Genomic DNA, 15,914 nt, shown 5'->3' with positions numbered 1-15,914 from the left:
TCACATTTCGGCAAAATTCGCTGTTTTGAACACAAAATAGGTGACCTACGTGAATTAGAACTGTTAGAACATACAGCCTGAGTCCTGCTGTTAGAACATGAAGCCTGGGTCCTGCTGTTAGAACATGAAGCCTGGGTCCTGCTGTTAGAACATACAGCCTGAGTCCTGCTGTTAGAACATGAAGCCTGGGTCCTGCTGTTAGAACATGAAGCCTGGGTCCTGCTGTTAGAACATGAAGCCTGGGTCCTGCTGTTAGAACATACAGCCTGAGTCCTGCTGTTAGAACATGAAGCCTGGGTCCTGCTGTTAGAACATACAGCCTGAGTCCTGCTGTTAGAACATGAAGCCTGGGTCCTGCTGTTAGAACATACAGCCTGGGTCCTGCTGTTAGAACATGAAGCCTGGGTCCTGCTGTTAGAACATACAGCCTGAGTCCTGCTGTTAGAACATGAAGGCTGGGTCCTGCTGTTAGAACATACAGCCTGAGTCCTGCTGTTAGAACATGAAGCCTGGGTCCTGCTGTTAGAACATACAGCCTGAGTCCTGCTGTTAGAACATAAAGCCTGGGTCCTGCTGTTAGAACATACAGCCTGAGTCCTGCTGTTAGAACATGAAGCCTGGGTCCTGCTGTTAGAACATGAAGCCTGAGTCCTGCTGTTAGAACATGAAGCCTGGGTCCTGCTGTTAGAACATGAAGCCTGGGTCCTGCTGTTAGAACATGAAGCCTGAGTCCTGCTGTTAGAACATGAAGGCTGGGTCCTGCTGTTAGAACATACAGCCTGAGTCCTGCTGTTAGAACATGAAGCCTGGGTCCTGCTGTTAGAACATGAAGCCTGAGTCCTGCTGTTAGAACATGAAGCCTGGGTCCTGCTGTTAGAACATGAAGCCTGGGTCCTGCTGTTAGAACATGAAGCCTGAGTCCTGCTGTTAGAACATGAAGGCTGGGTCCTGCTGTTAGAACATACAGCCTGAGTCCTGCTGTTAGAACATGAAGCCTGGGTCCTGCTGTTAGAACATGAAGCCTGAGTCCTGCTGTTAGAACATGAAGCCTGAGTCCTGCTGTTAGAACATGAAGCCTGGGTCCTGCTGTTAGAACATGAAGGCTGGGTCCTGCTGTTAGAACATACAGCCTGAGTCCTGCTGTTAGAACATGAAGCCTGGGTCCTGCTGTTAGAACATACAGCCTGAGTCCTGCTGTTAGAACATAAAGCCTGGGTCCTGCTGTTAGAACATACAGCCTGAGTCCTGCTGTTAGAACATGAAGGCTGGGTCCTGCTGTTAGAACATACAGCCTGAGTCCTGCTGTTAGAACATGAAGCCTGGGTCCTGCTGTTAGAACATGAAGCCTGGGTCCTGCTGTTAGAACATGAAGCCTGAGTCCTGCTGTTAGAACATGAAGCCTGGGTCCTGCTGTTAGAACATGAAGCCTGAGTCCTGCTGTTAGAACATGAAGCCTGGGTCCTGCTGTTAGAACATACAGCCTGAGTCCTGCTGTTAGAACATGAAGCCTGGGTCCTGCTGTTAGAACATGAAGCCTGGGTCCTGCTGTTAGAACATGAAGCCTGGGTCCTGCTGTTAGAACATACAGCCTGAGTCCTGCTGTTAGATCATGAAGCCTGAGTCCTGCTGTTAGAACATACAGCCTGAGTCCTGCTGTTAGAACATGAAGCCTGGGTCCTGCTGTTAGAACATGAAGCCTGGGTCCTGCTGTTAGAACATACAGCCTGAGTCCTGCTGTTAGAACATGAAGCCTGGGTCCTGCTGTTAGAACATGAAGCCTGGGTCCTGCTGTTAGAACATACAGCCTGAGTCCTGCTGTTAGAACATGAAGCCTGGGTCCTGCTGTTAGAACATACAGCCTGAGTCCTGCTGTTAGATCATGAAGCCTGAGTCCTGCTGTTAGAACATACAGCCTGAGTCCTGCTGTTAGAACATGAAGCCTGGGTCCTGCTGTTAGAACATGAAGCCTGGGTCCTGCTGTTAGAACATACAGCCTGAGTCCTGCTGTTAGAACATGAAGCCTGGGTCCTGCTGTTAGAACATGAAGCCTGGGTCCTGCTGTTAGAACATACAGCCTGAGTCCTGCTGTTAGAACATGAAGCCTGGGTCCTGCTGTTAGAACATGAAGCCTGGGTCCTGCTGTTAGAACATGAAGCCTGGGTCCTGCTGTTAGAACATACAGCCTGAGTCCTGCTGTTAGAACATGAAGGCTGGGTCCTGCTGTTAGAACATACAGCCTGAGTCCTGCTGTTAGAACATGAAGCCTGGGTCCTGCTGTTAGAACATACAGCCTGAGTCCTGCTGTTAGAACATAAAGCCTGGGTCCTGCTGTTAGAACATACAGCCTGAGTCCTGCTGTTAGAACATGAAGCCTGGGTCCTGCTGTTAGAACATGAAGCCTGAGTCCTGCTGTTAGAACATGAAGCCTGGGTCCTGCTGTTAGAACATGAAGCCTGGGTCCTGCTGTTAGAACATGAAGCCTGGGTCCTGCTGTTAGAACATGAAGCCTGAGTCCTGCTGTTAGAACATGAAGGCTGGGTCCTGCTGTTAGAACATACAGCCTGAGTCCTGCTGTTAGAACATGAAGCCTGGGTCCTGCTGTTAGAACATGAAGCCTGAGTCCTGCTGTTAGAACATGAAGCCTGAGTCCTGCTGTTAGAACATGAAGCCTGGGTCCTGCTGTTAGAACATGAAGGCTGGGTCCTGCTGTTAGAACATACAGCCTGAGTCCTGCTGTTAGAACATGAAGCCTGGGTCCTGCTGTTAGAACATACAGCCTGAGTCCTGCTGTTAGAACATAAAGCCTGGGTCCTGCTGTTAGAACATACAGCCTGAGTCCTGCTGTTAGAACATGAAGCCTGGGTCCTGCTGTTAGAACATGAAGCCTGAGTCCTGCTGTTAGAACATGAAGCCTGGGTCCTGCTGTTAGAACATGAAGCCTGGGTCCTGCTGTTAGAACATGAAGCCTGAGTCCTGCTGTTAGAACATGAAGGCTGGGTCCTGCTGTTAGAACATACAGCCTGAGTCCTGCTGTTAGAACATGAAGCCTGGGTCCTGCTGTTAGAACATGAAGCCTGAGTCCTGCTGTTAGAACATGAAGCCTGAGTCCTGCTGTTAGAACATGAAGCCTGGGTCCTGCTGTTAGAACATGAAGCCTGAGTCCTGCTGTTAGAACATGAAGCCTGGGTCCTGCTGTTAGAACATACAGCCTGAGTCCTGCTGTTAGAACATGAAGCCTGGGTCCTGCTGTTAGAACATGAAGCCTGGGTCCTGCTGTTAGAACATGAAGCCTGGGTCCTGCTGTTAGAACATACAGCCTGAGTCCTGCTGTTAGATCATGAAGCCTGAGTCCTGCTGTTAGAACATACAGCCTGAGTCCTGCTGTTAGAACATGAAGCCTGGGTCCTGCTGTTAGAACATGAAGCCTGGGTCCTGCTGTTAGAACATACAGCCTGAGTCCTGCTGTTAGAACATGAAGCCTGAGTCCTGCTGTTAGATCATGAAGCCTGGGTCCTGCTGTTAGAACATACAGCCTGGGTCCTGCTGTTAGATCATGAAGCCTGGGTCCTGCTGTTAGAACATACAGCCTGGGTCCTGCTGTTAGAACATGAAGCCTGGGTCCTGCTGTTAGAACATACAGCCTGAGTCCTGCTGTTAGAACATACAGCCTGGGTCCTGCTGTTAGAACATACAGCCTGAGTCCTGCTGTTAGATCATGAAGCCTGGGTCCTGCTGTTAGAACATGAAGCCTGGGTCCTGCTGTTAGAACATGAAGCCTGGGTCCTGCTGTTAGAACATACAGCCTGAGTCCTGCTGTTAGAACATGAAGCCTGGGTCCTGCTGTTAGAACATGAAGCCTGGGTCCTGCTGTTAGAACATGAAGCCTGGGTCCTGCTGTTAGAACATACAGCCTGAGTCCTGCTGTTAGATCATGAAGCCTGAGTCCTGCTGTTAGAACATACAGCCTGAGTCCTGCTGTTAGAACATGAAGCCTGGGTCCTGCTGTTAGAACATGAAGCCTGGGTCCTGCTGTTAGAACATACAGCCTGAGTCCTGCTGTTAGAACATGAAGCCTGAGTCCTGCTGTTAGATCATGAAGCCTGAGTCCTGCTGTTAGATCATGAAGCCTGAGTCCTGCTGTTAGAACATGAAGCCTGGGTCCTGCTGTTAGAACATACAGCCTGAGTCCTGCTGTTAGAACATGAAGGCTGGGTCCTGCTGTTAGAACATACAGCCTGAGTCCTGCTGTTAGAACATGAAGCCTGGGTCCTGCTGTTAGAACATACAGCCTGAGTCCTGCTGTTAGAACATACAGCCTGGGTCCTGCTGTTAGAACATGAAGCCTGGGTCCTGCTGTTAGAACATGAAGCCTGAGTCCTGCTGTTAGAACATGAAGCCTGGGTCCTGCTGTTAGAACATGAAGCCTGGGTCCTGCTGTTAGAACATGAAGCCTGGGTCCTGCTGTTAGAACATACAGCCTGAGTCCTGCTGTTAGAACATGAAGGCTGGGTCCTGCTGTTAGAACATACAGCCTGAGTCCTGCTGTTAGAACATGAAGCCTGGGTCCTGCTGTTAGAACATGAAGCCTGAGTCCTGCTGTTAGAACATGAAGCCTGGGTCCTGCTGTTAGAACATGAAGCCTGGGTCCTGCTGTTAGAACATGAAGCCTGAGTCCTGCTGTTAGAACATGAAGCCTGGGTCCTGCTGTTAGAACATGAAGCCTGGGTCCTGCTGTTAGAACATGAAGCCTGGGTCCTGCTGTTAGAACATACAGCCTGAGTCCTGCTGTTAGAACATGAAGCCTGGGTCCTGCTGTTAGAACATGAAGCCTGGGTCCTGCTGTTAGAACATGAAGCCTGGGTCCTGCTGTTAGAACATACAGCCTGAGTCCTGCTGTTAGATCATGAAGCCTGAGTCCTGCTGTTAGAACATACAGCCTGGGTCCTGCTGTTAGAACATGAAGCCTGGGTCCTGCTGTTAGAACATACAGCCTGAGTCCTGCTGTTAGAACATACAGCCTGGGTCCTGCTGTTAGAACATACAGCCTGAGTCCTGCTGTTAGAACATGAAGCCTGGGTCCTGCTGTTAGAACATGAAGCCTGGGTCCTGCTGTTAGAACATACAGCCTGAGTCCTGCTGTTAGAACATGAAGCCTGGGTCCTGCTGTTAGAACATGAAGCCTGGGTCCTGCTGTTAGAACATGAAGCCTGGGTCCTGCTGTTAGAACATACAGCCTGAGTCCTGCTGTTAGAACATGAAGGCTGGGTCCTGCTGTTAGAACATACAGCCTGGGTCCTGCTGTTAGAACATGAAGCCTTTATGTCTCTCAGTGTCTCTTGATGTCTCTCAGTGTCTCTTCAATCAATCACTCATTCAATCAATTTTATTTATAAAGCCCAATATCACAAATCACAATTTGCGTCACAGGGCTTTACAGCATACGACATCCCTCTGTCCTTATGACCCTCACAGCTGATCAGGAAAAACTCCCCAAAAAACCCTTTAGCGGGGCATGTCTTTGGACTGACGTGCTGACGTATTGCGGTAAGCGAGTTGTGTCATTTCCGGTGTTTCTGTGACAGTGTCTCTGTACTGCTCTGGTGAATTCTGCTAGCCTGCTTTCTCACCTCAGTTGCTTTAACGGTGCTTTAACGTCTACTTCAAGTCATAACCCACACTGGTTCTGTTTAAGCACTTATAGCTCTCCTTCTTTCTACGACTTTCTCGCTAATCTCTTAGCTGTTGTTTGCACGCTCTTAGCCTTGTTAGCTACTTTAGCTTAGCCATGGCTTCTCACTCTGCTCTTTCTTGCTCGGTGTGCCAAATGTTCAGTTATGCCTCTGCCTCCTTTAGCGACAGTGGTAATTGTAATAAGTGTAGCTTATTTGCTGCGTTGGAGGCGAGGCTTAGTGAATTAAAAGCGCGGCTCCGCACCATGGAAAACCATTCAGTAGCTGCGGTAGTTAGCCAGCCCCCTGTAGCCGGTGCGGAGCCACATAGCATAGCCTTAGCCTCTGCTAACTGTCCTCCGGTAACTCCCGTTCAGCCGGGAGGTTGGGTTACGGTTCGCCAGAAGCACAGCTCCAAGCAGAAGCCCACGGCTCACCACCAGCCTGTTCACGTTTCCAACCGCTTTTCCCCACTCAGCGACACACCCGCTGAGGATAAAACTCTGGTTATTGGCAGCTCTATTCTGAGAAACGTGAAGTTAGCAACACCAGCGGCCATAGTCAAATGTATCCCTGGGGCCAGAGCGGGCGACATTGAATCAAATTTAAAACTGCTGGCTAAAGCTAAACGTAGATTCAGTAAGATTGTTATTCACGTCGGCGGCAATGACACCCGGTTACGCCAATTGGAGGTCACTAAAATTAATATTGCCTCGGTGTGTGAATATGCAAAAACGATGTCGGACTACGTAGTTTTCTCTGGACCCCTCCCAAATCTGACCACTGATGACATGTTTAGCCGCATGTCATCATTTAACCGCTGGCTGTCCAGGTGGTGTCCAGCAAACGATGTGGGTTTTGTTAATAATTGGCAAACTTTCTGGGGAAAACCTGGTCTTATTAGGAGAGACGGCATTCATCCCACTTTGGATGGAGCTGCTCTCATTTCTAGGAACCTGGCAAACTTTATTAGTAAATCAAATCCCTGACAACCCAGAGTTGAGACCAGGACAGAGAGTTGCAGTCCTAAATGCCTCTCTGAGCTTCTAGTTCAGTTACCCAGCCATAGTTTTCATAGTTTTATACAAACGGTGTCTGTCCCCCGACCACCTAAATTATTTAAATCTAAAATTAAACAAAGAGGAGTTGTGCATAACAACCTCATAAAAATTAAAACCTCTTCTGTGACAGAAAGACAAAACAGGAGAATTAAATGCGGACTGTTAAATATCAGGTCTCTATCTTCTAAAGCAGTGTTTGTAAACGAATTAATATCAGATAATCATATTGATTTACTCAGTCTCACTGAAACCTGGCTGTGTCAAGATGAATATGTTAGTCTAAATGAGTCCACTCCTCCCAGTCATAATAATACCCACATTCCTCGAGGCAGCGGCCGAGGAGGGGGAGTTGCAGCCATTTTTAACTCTAGTCTGTTAATCAGCCCTAAACCTAAACTAGATTATAATTCATTTGAAAGCCTCGTTCTTAGTCTTTTACATCCGACCTGGAAAACCTCGCAGCCACTTTAATTTGTTATAGTGTACCGTGCTCCTGGCCCGTATTCTGAATTTGTATCTGAATTCTCAGAGTTTTTATCCAGTTTAGTTCTTAAATCAGATAAAGTTATTATTGTAGGCGATTTTAACATTCATGTCGACGTTGATAATGACTCCCTGGCTACCGCGTTTATCTCATTAATAGACTCCATTGGCTTCAGTCAGGGTGTACATGAACCCACTCACTGTTTTAACCATACCCTCGATCTAGTTCTGACGTATGGAATTGAAATTGATAACGTAAAAGTCTTTCCACAGAATCCCTTGCTATCACATCATTATCTGATTACTTTTGATTTCTTTTTACTCGATTACACGCCACTCAGCAACAGTTACTATACTAGATGTTTATCAGATAGTGCTGTCGCAAAATTTAAGGAAAAGATTACTTTGTCGTTAAATTCAATACCAATACCTTCAGTAACAGAGGTTTCTCGTGCCGACTTTAACCTCTCCCAAATTGATCATTTTGTTGATAGCACCGTAGGCTCGCTGCGAACAACACTTGACTCTGTAGCTCCACTTAAAAAGAAGTTAACAAAGCAAAGAAAGTTTGCTCCTTGGTATAACTCTCAAACCCGTAGGTTAAAACAAATATCGCGAAAATTTGAAAGGAATTGGCGATTAACCAAACTGGAAGAATCTCGTTTAATCTGGACAGACAGTCTCAAAACTTATAAGAGGCGCCTCCGCAATGCCAGAGCAAACTATTACTCAGCATTAATAGAAGAAAACAAGAACAACCCCAGGTTTCTTTTCAGCACTGTAGCCAGGCTGACTGAGAGTCAAAGCTCTATTGAGCCTTGTATTCCTTTAGCCCTTAGCAGTAATGATTTTATGAGCTTTTTTAATGACAAAATTCTAACTATTAGAGGCAAAATTCATGACCTCCTGCCCTCAGATGGTAGGCCTACCTATCTAACCTCAAACACAGCTGTAGAACCTAATATACAGTACAGGCCAAAAGTTTGGACACACCTTCTCATTCAATGCGTTTTCTTTATTTTCATGACTATTTACATTGTAGATTCTCACTGAAAGCATCAAAACTATGAATGAACACATGTGGAGTTATGTACTTAACAAAAAAAGGTGAAATAACTGAAAACATGTTTTATATTCTAGTTTCTTCAAAATAGCCACCCTTTGCTCTGATTACTGCTTTGCACACTCTTGGCATTCTCTCCATGAGCTTCAAGAGGTAGTCACCTGAAATGGTTTTCCAACAGTCTTGAAGGAGTTCCCAGAGGTGTTTAGCACTTGTTGGCCCCTTTGCCTTCACTCTGCGGTCCAGCTCACCCCAAACCATCTGGATTGGGTTCAGGTCCGGTGACTGTGGAGGCCAGGTCATCTGCCGCAGCACTCCATCACTCTCCTTCTTGGTCAAATAGCCCTTACACAGCCTGGAGGTGTGTTTGGGGTCATTGTCCTGTTGAAAAATAAATGATCGTCCAACTAAACACAAACCGGATGGGATGGCATGTCGCTGCAGGATGCTGTGGTAGCCATGCTGGTTCAGTGTGCCTTCAATCTTGAATAAATCCCCAACAGTGTCACCAGCAAAACACCCCCACACCATCACACCTCCTCCTCCATGCTTCACAGTGGGAACCAGGCATGTGGAATCCATCCGTTCACCTTTTCTGCGTCTCACAAAGACACGGCGGTTGGAACCAAAGATCTCAAATTTGGACTCATCAGACCAAAGCACAGATTTCCACTGGTCTAATGTCCATTCCTTGTGTTTCTTGGCCCAAACAAATCTCTTCTGCTTGTTGCCTCTCCTTAGCAGTGGTTTCCTAGCAGCTATTTGACCATGAAGGCCTGATTGGCGCAGTCTCCTCTTAACAGTTGTTCTAGAGATGGGTCTGCTGCTAGAACTCTGTGTGGCATTCATCTGGTCTCTGATCTGAGCTGCTGTTAACTTGTGATTTCTGAGGCTGGTGACTCGGATGAACTTATCCTCAGAAGCAGAGGTGACTCTTGGTCTTCCTTTCCTGGGTCGGTCCTCATGTGTGCCAGTTTCGTTGTAGCGCTTGATGGTTTTTGCGACTCCACTTGGGGACACATTTAAAGTTTTTGCAATTTTCCGGACTGACTGACCTTCATTTCTTAAAGTAATGATGGCCACTCGTTTTTCTTTAGTTAGCTGATTGGTTCTTGCCATAATATGAATTTTAACAGTTGTCCAATAGGACTGTCGGCTGTGTATTAACCTGACTTCTGCACAACACAACTGATGGTCCCAACCCCATTGATAAAGCAAGAAATTCCACTAATTAACCCTGATAAGGCACACCTGTGAAGTGGAAACCATTTCAGGTGACTACCTCTTGAAGCTCATGGAGAGAATGCCAAGAGTGTGCAAAGCAGTAATCAGAGCAAAGGGTGGCTATTTTGAAGAAACTAGAATATAAAACATGTTTTCAGTTATTTCACCTTTTTTTGTTAAGTACATAACTCCACATGTGTTCATTCATAGTTTTGATGCCTTCAGTGAGAATCTACAATGTAAATAGTCACGAAAATAAAGAAAACGCATTGAATGAGAAGGTGTGTCCAAACTTTTGGCCTGTACTGTATATTTAGATTGCTTCTCCCCAATTTCTCTTCAAGAATTGACCGCACTGATTTCTTCATCTAAATCATCAACGTGTCTCTTAGACCCCATCCCAACTAGGCTACTTAAGGAGGTCTTTCCTTTAGTTAACACTCATATATTAGATATGATCAATATATCCTCATTAACAGGCTATGTACCACAGTCTTTTAAGGTAGCTGTAATTAAACCTCTCCCAAAAAAGCCCACCCTGGATCCAGAGGTGTTAGCCAACTATAGACCAATATCTAATCTTCCCTTTATGTCAAAGATCCTTGAGAAAGTAGTCGCAGACCAGCTGTGTGATTTTCTCCATGATAATAATTTATTTGAGGAATTTCAGTCAGGATTTAGAGTGCATCATAGCACTGAGACAGCACTAGTTAAAATTACAAATGACCTTCTGATTGCTTCAGACAAAGGACTCGTCTCTCTTCTTGTTTTATTAGATCTTAGTGCGGCGTTTGACACAATTGACCATCAAATTCTACTGCAGAGACTGGATCACTTAATTGGCCTAAAAGGTTCTGCACTAAGCTGGTTTAAATCTTATTTATCTGATCGTTTTCAATTTGTTGACGTTCATAATGAATCATCCTTACGTACCAAAGTTTGTTTTGGAGTTCCGCAAGGTTCTGTGCTCGGACCAATCCTATTTACTCTATATATGCTTCCTTTAGGTAACATCATTAGAAATCACTCTATAAATTTCCATTGTTATGCGGATGATACTCAGTTGTATTTATCGATGAAGCCAGAAGAAAGTAATCAATTAACTAAACTCCATAACTGCCTTAAAGACATAAAAACTTGGATGAGCACCAATTTCCTGATGTTAAATTCAGACAAAACTGAAGTTATTGTTCTTGGCCCCAAACAACTCAGAGACTCTTTATCTGATGACACAGTTTCTCTAGATGGCATTGCTCTGGCCTCTAGCACTACCGTAAGAAACCTCGGAGTAATATTTGATCAAGATTTGTCTTTTAATTCTCATTTAAAACAAACCTCACAGACTGCATTTTTTCATCTGCGTAATATTGTGAAAATTAGGCCTATCCTGACCCGAAAAGATGCAGAAAAATTGGTCCACGCTTTTGTTACCTCAAGGCTGGATTACTGTAACTCTCTATTATCAGGTAGCTCTAGTAAGTCCTTAAAAACTCTCCAGCTAATTCAGAATGCAGCAGCACGTGTACTAACAGGAACTAAGAAACAAGATCATATTTCTCCTGTTTTAGCTTCTCTGCACTGGCTCCCTGTAAAATCCAGAATTGAATTTAAAATCCTACTGTTAACTTATAAAGCTCTAAATGGTCAAGCTCCGTCATATCTTAGAGAGCTCATAGTGCCATATTATCCCACCAGAACACTGCGCTCTGAGAACGCAGGGTTACTCGTGGTCCCTAAAGTCTCCAAAAGTAGATCAGGAGCCAGAGCCTTCAGATATCAGGCTCCTTACTAGAGCTACCTGATAATAGAGAGTTACAGTAATCCAGCCTAGAGGTAACAAAAGCGTGGACCAATTTTTCTGCATCTTTTCGGGTCAGGATAGGCCTAATTTTCACAATATTACGCAGATGAAAAAATGCAGTCCGTGAGGTTTGCTTTAAATGAGAATTAAAAGACAAATCTTGATCAAATATTACTCTGAGGTTTCTTATGGTAGTGCTAGAGGCCAGAGCAATGCCATCTAGAGAAACTATGTCATCAGATAAAGAGTCTCTGAGTTGTTTGGGGCCAAGAACAATAACTTCAGTTTTGTCTGAATTTAACATCAGGAAATTGGTGCTCATCCAAGTTTTTATGTCTTTAAGGCAGTTATGGAGTTTAGTTAATTGATTACTTTCTTCTGGCTTCATCGATAAATACAACTATGTATCATCCGCATAACAATGGAAATTTATAGAGTGATTTCTAATGATGTTACCTAAAGGAAGCATATATAGAGTAAATAGGATTGGTCCGAGCACAGAACCTTGCGGAACTCCAAAACAAACTTTGGTACGTAAGGATGATTCATTATGAACGTCAACAAACTGAAAACGATCAGATAAATAAGATTTAAACCAGCTTAGTGCTGAACCTTTTAGGCCAATTAAGTGATCCAGTCTCTGCAGTAGAATTTGATGGTCAATTGTGTCAAACGCCGCACTAAGATCTAATAAAACAAGAACAGAGACAAGTCCTTTGTCTGAAGCAATCAGAGGGTCATTTGTAATTTTAACTAGTGCTGTCTCAGTGCTATGATGCACTCTAAATCCTGACTGAAATTCCTCAAATAAATTATTATCATGGAGAAAATCACACAGCTGGTCTGCGACTACTTTCTCAAGGATCTTTGACATAAAGGGAAGATTAGATATTGGTCTATAGTTGGCTAACACCTCTGGATCCAGGGTGGGCTTTTTTAGTAGAGGTTTAATTACAGCTACCTTAAAAGACTGTGGTACATAGCCTGTTACTAAGGATATATTGATCATATCTAATATATGAGTGTTAACTGAAGGTAAGACCTCCTTAAGTAGCCTAGTTGGGATGGGGTCTAAGAGACACGTTGATGATTTAGATGAAGAAATCACTGCTGTCAATTCTTGAAGAGAAATTGGGGAGAAGCAATCTAAATATATATTAGGTCTTACAGCTGTGTTTGAGGTTAGATAGGTACTATCTGAGGACAGGAGGTCATGAATTTTGCCTCTAATAGTTAGAATTTTGTCATTAAAAAAGCTCATAAAATCATTACTGCTAAGGGCTAAAGGAATACAAGGCTCAATAGAGCTTTGACTCTCAGTCAGCCTGGCTACAGTGCTGAAAAGAAACCTGGGGTTGTTCTTGTTTTCTTCTATTAATGCTGAGTAATAGTTTGCTCTGGCATTGCGGAGGCCCCTCTTATAAGTTTTTAGACTGTCTGTCCAGATTAAACGAGATTCTTCCAGTTTGGTCAATCGCCAATTCCTTTCAAATTTTCGCGATATTTGTTTTAACTTACGGGTTTGAGAGTTATACCAAGGAGCGAACTTTCTTTGCTTTTTTAACTTCTTTTTAAGAGGAGCTACAGAGTCAAGTGTTGTTCGCAGTGAGCCTTGATGTCTCTTGGTGTCTCTTGATGTCTCTCAGTGTCTCTCGATGTCTCTCAATGTCTCTTGATGTCTCTTGGTGTCTCTTGATGTCTCTCAGTGTCTCTTGATGTCTCTTGGTGTCCTGTCTTTGTCCTGATATAGTCCTTCAGAATGTCTGCAGGTTGACACTCTGAGTGATGATGTAACTTCCTCAGAGGTTCCTGTGGTTTCTCTGAGGTCATGTGACTTTGAAGGAAGTTGACGTCCGTCCTCGTGAATCAGAGGCTTCCTGATTCCTCCATGTTGTGGTTTCTCATGTTGTGGTTTCAGGACGCGTTTGATTGTGACGAGTCATCGTGTTTGTTCTTTCATTTTCAGTGTCGGCGGCTTCTTGCTGAGATTCTTCAGTCCTGACTGTGACTCAGGATCAGAGCAGGTCGGCGGTTAGATCCCAGTCTATTCCAGTCTGCATATCCGTTCATTTCCTGTCTTCCACCAACATTAGACAGACACCAGTTTGCCTACAGGCAGAACAGATCCACAGAAGACACAGTAGCCACCGCCCTCCACGCTGCTCTGTCACATCTGGAGCAGCCAGGTACCTATGTCAGACTGCTGTTTATGGATTTTTCTTCTGCATTTAACACCATCCTCCTACACATGCTGGTGCATAAACTAACAGACCTCGGACTAACAGACTCCATCTGCCATTGGATTCTGGACTTCCTGTCAGACCGCTCCCAGAGGGTCAGGGTAGGCACCCACACCTGCTCCCTGCTCTTCACCTTGTATACGCATGACTGCAGCCCCTCTCACCTGAGCAACACCATCATCAAGTTCGCAGACGACACCACCATAGTCGGACTCATCTCTGGGGGGGACGAGTCTGCCTACCGGGACGAGGTGGAGAGGCTGACAGGATGGTGCAAGGATAACAACTTGGTACTCAACACAGCAAAGACCAAAGAGGTTGTAGCAGACTTCAGGAGGAAGAAAACAGCCATCCAGCCCCTGTTCATCAGTGGGGACTGTGTGGAGAGGGTGGCCTGCTTCAAGTTCCTGGGTGTCACCATCGAGGAGGACCTCACCTGGAGTGCTAACACCACAGCGCTTGTGAAGAAGGCCCAGCAGAGACTTTATTTTCTCAGACTCCTCAGGAAACAACAACTCTCTGAGAGCCCGCAGACAGGAAAGCTCTCCAGAGAGTCATCAACACTGCCCAGAAGATCATCGGCTGCCCTCTCCCCTCACTGGAAGAACTGTACAGTTCCCACTGCCTCAATAAAGCCAGGAACATAGTGAGGGACTCATCTCACCCTGGGCACCCTCTGTTCGAACTGCTGCCATCAGACAGGAGATACAGGACACACAAGTCAACAACAAACAGACTAAAAAACAGTTTTTATCCCAGAGCCATTGTTGCCCTGAATAATGTAATGAAGCTGCTAAGAACTTGCACAACAGCTGCAGGACAGTTGTTTGTGCGTGTGTGTGTGTGTGTGTGTGTAAGATGTATTTTTAGTATTAAGTCTAGTACTTATGTACCTTTATTTATTGCACCATGATTCCACTTAATTTCGTTGTACTCATACAATGACAGTAAAGATTCTATTCTATTCAAGTGTCCTCAGGTAGATCCTGAACGGCTCCTGACAGCTGTGATGTCAGTATGATGTCACTGTGAGTGTTCGCTGTTGTTCATCTGTCCACACTGATCAGCTGATTCAGTCTGTGACATGTTGATGACATCATTATTAAACATATGACACGTGTGCTCAAAACCAACCTGACACTTCATGATCCTCCGACTCAACCTGACCATCAAACATCTGCATCAACAGCTGCCTCCAGATCCTGTACTCAAGTAGAGTACTAAGATTACTGTGTAGAAATACTCAGTTACTCAGTTACATGCCAGAGTCCTGAACATGATCAGAAACATTCAAATATGAGAGGTTCAGTTATCCTCTGCTGAAAATAAAACTCAAACATGTTCACATTAATTATAAAACAATTTAAATGCTGATTCATTTTCTGTCACTTTGTTAATTTTGATTCATCAGCTGAAGTTTTAATTTATTATATAAACTGTTTTTATGTTAAGATCTTCACGTATCACATGAATGTACCGCAGTGACAAGTTCACACTGGACCTGGGGAGAGGACACATTTGACTGTCAGAGCCGTGTTCAAACAGCTGATGGTGTCAGAGGAGGATCATGGGTCATATTTCCCATGAGTCTTTGCTGTGAGTCACAGTGAGAAACTAAAATAAGACGATAGGACTGAAAATAGAGAAAAAGATGAAGTGGACACTCAGAGTCACCACTGGGAGACAGACTGAAGGGGACATGTGGACACTCAGTAGTCACCACTGAGGGACAGGCTGAAGGGGACATGTGGACACTCAGTAGTCACCACTGAGGGACAGGCTGAAGGGGACATGTGGACACTCAGTAGTCACCACTGGGAGACAGACTGAAGGGGACATGTGGACACTCAGTAGTCACCACTGAGGGACAGGCTGAAGGGGACATGTGGACACTCAGTAGTCACTGCTGGGAGACAGACTGAAGGGGACATGTGGACACTCAGAGTGACCGCTGGGAGACAGACTGAAGGGGACATGTGGACACTCAGTAGTCACCACCGAGGGACACACTGAAGGGGACATGTGGACACTGCTGTTTCCTCTCCCCTCACTTGGTTTCCTGGCGTCCTTGGTGGGAGGGACTAAGACGTCAGGAAAAGACACAAGTGAAGGAAACAATGAGACAATTTCAGAGACCTGGGACACACCTACTCTGTCTCCTTAAGCCCCGCCCCCCGAAAAAGTCCAGTCAGCCCTGATTGGTCAGTGTTTATCTTCATGTCTCTGCAGCTGTGACAGAGAACATGTAACACAGGCAGACACATTCCAGCAGGAGGATCATCAGAGATCACCCTCAACGAGATGTCTCCAGCAATGTTAGCATGTAGCTACATGTAGCAGTGTGTGATGTAATGTTCCCCTGATGGTAACATG

This window comes from Epinephelus lanceolatus, chromosome 4, assembly GCF_041903045.1.
Source record: "Epinephelus lanceolatus isolate andai-2023 chromosome 4, ASM4190304v1, whole genome shotgun sequence".
Taxonomy (NCBI): domain Eukaryota; kingdom Metazoa; phylum Chordata; class Actinopteri; order Perciformes; family Serranidae; genus Epinephelus; species Epinephelus lanceolatus.
This window is presented reverse-complemented; position numbering follows the sequence as displayed.